Genomic DNA, 6,000 nt, shown 5'->3' with positions numbered 1-6,000 from the left:
TATTTTATTCAGTTCCATTTTAACAGATATTATGTAGGAAACTCACTCTTAAACAGATGATCAGAATGACATGCTGTAATGTTGCAACTTAATGTTCTAATATTTTATTCACTTCATACATTAAATGTGATGTCTTATAGGAAATAGTTTAATGTCCAACTACTCTTCATTCACCATTGCTCCTTTACTTTTGTGTGTGTGTTTTATAGGGTTGGTAAGACCCAGATGAGGACCTGAAGCAGAAACTGCTGCACAGGTAAGTTAAACTTAAAGATAAATCTTTAAAGGGGGTTCTATGTTCAGCCATGAATACTTTAGGGCCTTTCAAAATCTATAGTGTGGGTTTTCTGGACCCGGAAAATGCCCAGTCTGCTTTAAAAGTCAGAAAAACCTGCAAATGTTTTCTTACATTCTCCTGACTTATAAAATAACGGCAGCTTATTGAGAAATTTCTACTGAAACTTCAGAAACCATGGACAAAGTAACGTTGATGTCTTTAATAAAATAATCTATTAACCAATTCTTGTATTTCATTTGATAGATTTTGAGATAGAAAGAAAAATTTTCATAGGATGGCTTACTCCTTGAAATAAAACAAGAAAAACTCAAATTCTGAACTGGTAATAGTTGGCCATCAAATATATAATGTACACTAAATTTATCATAAATAAACTAAATCCTATTGTAGTCCTCAACTAGAATAATCCATTGAATCAGTGGATTTATGAACATTGACTCACCATGGTTCTACTGTAGGTTGAACTAACACAACAGGATTTAGACCATTGTCTTAAATAGATATTAGTATGACGTCTGTGTTTTGAAGCCCTCACCATGGATTCTGAATTTCTGAATCTAATTGCCATCTGGGAATGGACATATATAGAAGCCTACTGGAACTGGCCTCAGTGACAGGACAGTATCCAGCAACAAATGCCATCTTAGAGGACAGAGCTAACAATATCTCTAAGTCAATAATACATATATAGGATAATTTGTCCAAATTATTCTACAAAAAAATTAAGACCTGCCCAACTCAGAATATAGCCGAAAATGTGTAATTATAGGAATCGTGCACAGGAATGAGTTCTATGTAAGAACAACTACAAAAAGTTCACTGTACATGTTCCTACATTCATATGCCCAACTATAATTGATATTGGAATACAATTGCACTTTAAAGCTTAACAATAATATTTATCAAAAACATAAAATTATGACTGTATGAATGGTTAATTACCAGAACTCCTATCATGCATTTGCCTACATCTGCTGCTTGTGTTTGCATACCACGCCTGTCAATAATTATGATCCATATGTGTCTTTGCTCCTTACAGGTGTATTTACACATTTTGGCTGCTTACCTAGCTGTAGCATATCATCTAGACACATGATAGTGTTTTAGGGTGTTCTTCTTGTTGCTTTGCTGGTGTGCAGTTTATTGAGTTAAGCTATCCGTGTCTGTGTGTACAGGTGTATAAAAAACAGGAAAACAGGTAGATAGGCAGGCAAGCAGATAAATAAATGGATGGATAGGGAGATAAGTTAATTCTCTGTTGTTGGCTAGGCATATGTATTTGCCCAAATCATTCTTTTGAACAAAACTATTGCATTGAACAAATTTTAATCCAACACTAGTGAGTTTTGATCCAACAAGGGCCAAAGGCTACATTTACATTTCTGGTGTTTTACCAGCATGGATGCTTCCAAACTTTCACATACAAGAATGTGAGAGAAGGAAGCTCTTGAAATTTAGCCTTTTGAATAAGAACTTACCTGTATCTCCATACTATAAACGATCTGAACTCACATTGGCCTAACTGCACTGCATTATTCTCATGAAGGCATCTATAATTTTTTTTGTGCTGTGTCAGATCTGTCACTTCACACTGGATTTATCACTTACCCCGCAATGGACTAGTAGCTCATTTATTTCCACTTACTCACTAATAGACTTTCATAATGCAATATTGTGAGTCCATCAATAATGTTCAGAAATAATTGAATGCAGCCACTTCAGTGTGTTTTCAACTTGTTTAGAATACAAAGCTAGGCATGATATTCAGTAGCAGAGAAGTTACCATTAAGTTTTTCATTTATTTCATTAATTTTAAAAAATGTGTATCCTGCCTTTCCATCATAAAAGCCCTGAAGCTTATAGAAACAACCAGAAAACATGTCAAATATAGAAATGTTAAAAATGTGAAGCAAACAAAGACAGAATTCCTCGTATCTTCAGACAGTGACTGGTGGCTAACTTAGAGCCAGAATAGACTCTAATAAAAACCGGCTTCCTTGTGGCTTGGGGGTGTGGTGTTTAGGCTCCACATGCCCCCAAGATGTCTTGAAGTTGCCCAGGTACCCAGATGTGGGCGGCTTCATGACGTGCCACCGGAGCATCCTGAAGATGCCATTGGGCCACAGCAGGATGGGAAAAGGTGGCTTTTTACCTCCCCAAAAGAGCAGATCTTTTCCCCTCCTTTTTTGGGCAGCTTCAAGGCATATTGGAGCCATGGCATGTGGTTGCTGTGGCCCTAATCTGTCTTCAGAAGGGGCAGCTTCAAACTGCTCCTTCCACCCATCTGTTTCATCCCAGATTAAACAATATTGATTATTTTAAGCAGTTTCATATAATAGCATAGGGATTAACAAATTTCCATTTAAAGTAAATATTTGCTCTCCTGCTTGGCCTCTTTGAACTATGAAAACCATGCCTCCATTCTGCACCAAGGCTGGCATTAAACGCCGGTCTATTTAGTCCCAAACTGTGAGGAATGTTATCTATGTTTCTTTGAAATACAAGCTTTTAAGTTGGTTTGTTTCAGTCACATCATATTTAACATTATGTATCATCTGTCAGTTTAGACTACATGAGAAATTGTGGTTAAGCAAGGGAGAAGAACCTTCCTAAGTCCTCCTCACAGTTACACCAGAAAGAGAGCAGGGCTTCTCTGTGGTTGTTATGTCATAAATTATGGCTCAGTGTGTCATCTGATGTGGCCTATGAAACTTCTAAGTATGCATAGGGTGAGCAGAGTACACATCTTTTGGATTATAGACAGCAGTGACATTTCAGGAAATGGGCTGCATAACATCTCTGGTCATACATGGTAATAAGTTCTCCCATTATCTGGGCAATACTGCTGAGGGATATAGTTAAGTTATATTTATTGGGAGTCAGCATCAGTAGGAACAACAGAGATGGTGAGACACGATTTCCCAATGAAGATGACCAGTTTGGGAGAAGTGTGGAAACTTCAAGATGCTTCCAAGGGGAGAGGTTATAAAAACACAGTGTCAGAAAACACAAGGGAGACTTGAGAAATTTTGGGACTGATGGAGTGCCACCTGTTTCACTGTCCCTAGGGAAGCTTGATGATAGGACAAAGAGGTCCAGGCTTCCAGTTTCCCAAGAACATACAAAGACCCAGAATACCATCTATATTGTGAGTAGTGTAGGAATGTTCAGCTAGTTGCATTAGAGCTTATGTTTCTTTCTAACCTCAAATGAATATGACTTAGAATATTTTGTAATTTTGTAACTACTGCACTCCTAAGTAATGCCTAAAGGAAGTTGTCTTCATGTACCCTTTTGCTAATGTACAGATACTCTTTTGCTAATGTAAGATTGCTTGCTTAGAATAAAAACTTTCCTTAAGAGATCTCTTCTTTCCCCTCTCAGTTTATGTGTCTTTACTCACTGTGTGCATTTGAGTCTGTGGATAGAAGGGGGGATGTTCTGCAGATTCAGAGGTGGGGGGAAATGGATGTTAGACATTTCAGTAATTTCCCATTAAGTTACTGAGTCATGTGGAATGAATTAGTGGATGGTAGTGGATTCTCTCTCCTACTCAAGAATTGGAGATGGGGCTTGAAGCACATTACACAGTATCTTTTTCAAAAGTTTGACCTGTCATAGAAAGAGATTATGAGAAACATAGTTAAAATCTGAATCTATCTACTGATTTCAGTATTTTCCGTAATATTCCTTACCTTAATATACTTTGGCCTAAGCTTTGATTCTGCGTGACATATGTGTAGGTTTCCCAGGACTCACAACTTTTGTCTCAGGATCACAGCGTTTTTCAAACTCAATGGTACTGTATTGGGGTGTGGGAGGGAGGAATACTACAACGTCTGTTTAGAAATTCACAGTGCTTTCTATCCCTTGGAGTAATTTTCTCTGCCACCCCAGGGAATATATTGACAGAAATTGGGCAAGTTTTTGCAAGTTTTGTACAAATGTAGAAAAATAAAGGAAAGCATGATTAAGGCTGATGATAGAAAATCACCTCTATATCATCTGTTGAGTCCAGTATTTCCAAGCAAATGTGCCCTTAACTTCAGAGGAGTTGTGCTGCTCATTGTCATTTATGTATTTTATTTATGTTGCAGTTTTATTTTTCTTTAGACAAAGATCACCAAGTTAGCAAAAACAGCATACAGCATGATTTAACAAAACTGGGCAGATATAATCCAAAAGCCCTATAAATCACAAATTAAAATTATTTGAATGGTTTAATCCTGTCCAAATAAACATGTTAGCAACTATGGAGTGGCCTCTGAAATCAGTAATTTCATTAGATATATAGCAATTGCTATAGATTGCTTAACCAATCATGTAAACTTTCTTCTCCAGGAGTGTCACTAGTGGAGTACGGGGAATGAGGACCATACTAGGTGACATTTCAAGTGGGGGGGGGACGGTGACACCCAGTTGGGTCCTCCACCTGCTGTGACCACTGTTAGGGCTGCTAGCCAGGTGGGAAAGGGAGGTGTTGGTGGTGGTAGCAGCAGTGGTGCAATGAACTCCTCCCCTTCCTGCTACTATTGCCTCCATTTCCCACCCAGGCAGTTGCTGGGTGGCAGCAGCAGCTACCCACCACCACCACCTCCTGTTTGTGCTTCTCTGTTGCCTTGGGCTCTCTTGACTTTGACCAAGAAATCCCAAGGCAATGGCAATGGTGATGGTGCTAGTGATATCGTGAGCACTAGGAATACATACATTACATAGTGGACAGAGATTGTTATCACTGAAATATTTGTTTGTTAGCATTACTGTAGTGGCCCACTGGCCAAAACATGTGTTTTTCCTACTATAGGAGAGACAGAGACTACAGATTAAGTAAATGCCATAGCTGTATAATAGACCAGGTAAGATATTCATGTATTATCATCATGTGGCCCTGCTACACATAAACACTACAGAACAATAGTACTGATATTTTTAGGTGACAACTCTTAATAATAAGGAGGTAGTCATAGGAGATTATCACATGGACAAATAACCCGACTACTCCCTAACGGGATGCAGCCAATTACAGGATGCAGCTGGGTATTAGCGCTTTTAATTAATCGCCGATTCTGCCAGGCAATTGCAACCCAGATCCCAGGTGCACTTTGGAAGCTGCTTTTCAAAGGCAGAAAGCCCCTGGCTTTGAAAAGTGGCCTCCGAAGCATGCCTGGGACTCAGGATGCAGCCGGGATGCAATCGCCCGGCAAAATCAGTGGTGAATTACAAGCGATAATACCCGCCAGCATCCCACAACCTGGCTGCATCCTGTACTCGGATTATTTGTCCACATGATAATCTCCACAGTTTCACTCTGAAAAGAAGAACCTGTTTCTAATCTTTTGGAGTAATACATCAGTATTCATTTCCATGGTTCTTTGATCACTGCTTAAAGGTTTATCAAGCCATTTTATATCCCTTTGGCTGCATACAGTAGACAAGAAAGGTGTGCCTTATAACATTATAGATAAACAAAATACCTCAAATTGAGGTGATTTTTTCAAGCTTTTTTTTTTCTCAACATAAATTTCCATGAATTGTTTGGATGATAGGATAATGCAGATGCTCTAACAGTAATTACAATCTGAGCATCAAAGAGACAGAACATGAAACAAAATAAATGGGCAAAAACTCAGTAGAAAAGCATATGCTTTACATACAGAAAGCCCCATTTTCAGTTCATTAAATATCTTCTGCTTAGATCATAG

At 38.5% G+C, this 6,000-nt stretch overlaps 1 long non-coding RNA gene across 1 annotated transcript in view; it reads left to right on the top strand.

The window, feature by feature from the left end:
• The first annotated feature begins 207 nt into the window (after window positions 1-207).
• The window catches only part of LOC121927059, a 106,960-nt gene continuing 101,167 nt past the window's right edge, over window positions 208-6,000 (top strand). The window contains exon 1 of the long non-coding RNA XR_006103128.1: window positions 208-256. This is a non-coding gene — a long non-coding RNA (uncharacterized LOC121927059). The remainder of the gene's footprint in view (window positions 257-6,000) is intronic.

The sequence above is a fragment of the Sceloporus undulatus genome, chromosome 3 (assembly GCF_019175285.1).
Source record: "Sceloporus undulatus isolate JIND9_A2432 ecotype Alabama chromosome 3, SceUnd_v1.1, whole genome shotgun sequence".
Taxonomy (NCBI): Eukaryota; Metazoa; Chordata; class Lepidosauria; order Squamata; family Phrynosomatidae; genus Sceloporus; species Sceloporus undulatus.
Note: the sequence above shows the minus strand (reverse complement) of the source record. Positions and strands in the feature narration are given on the sequence as shown.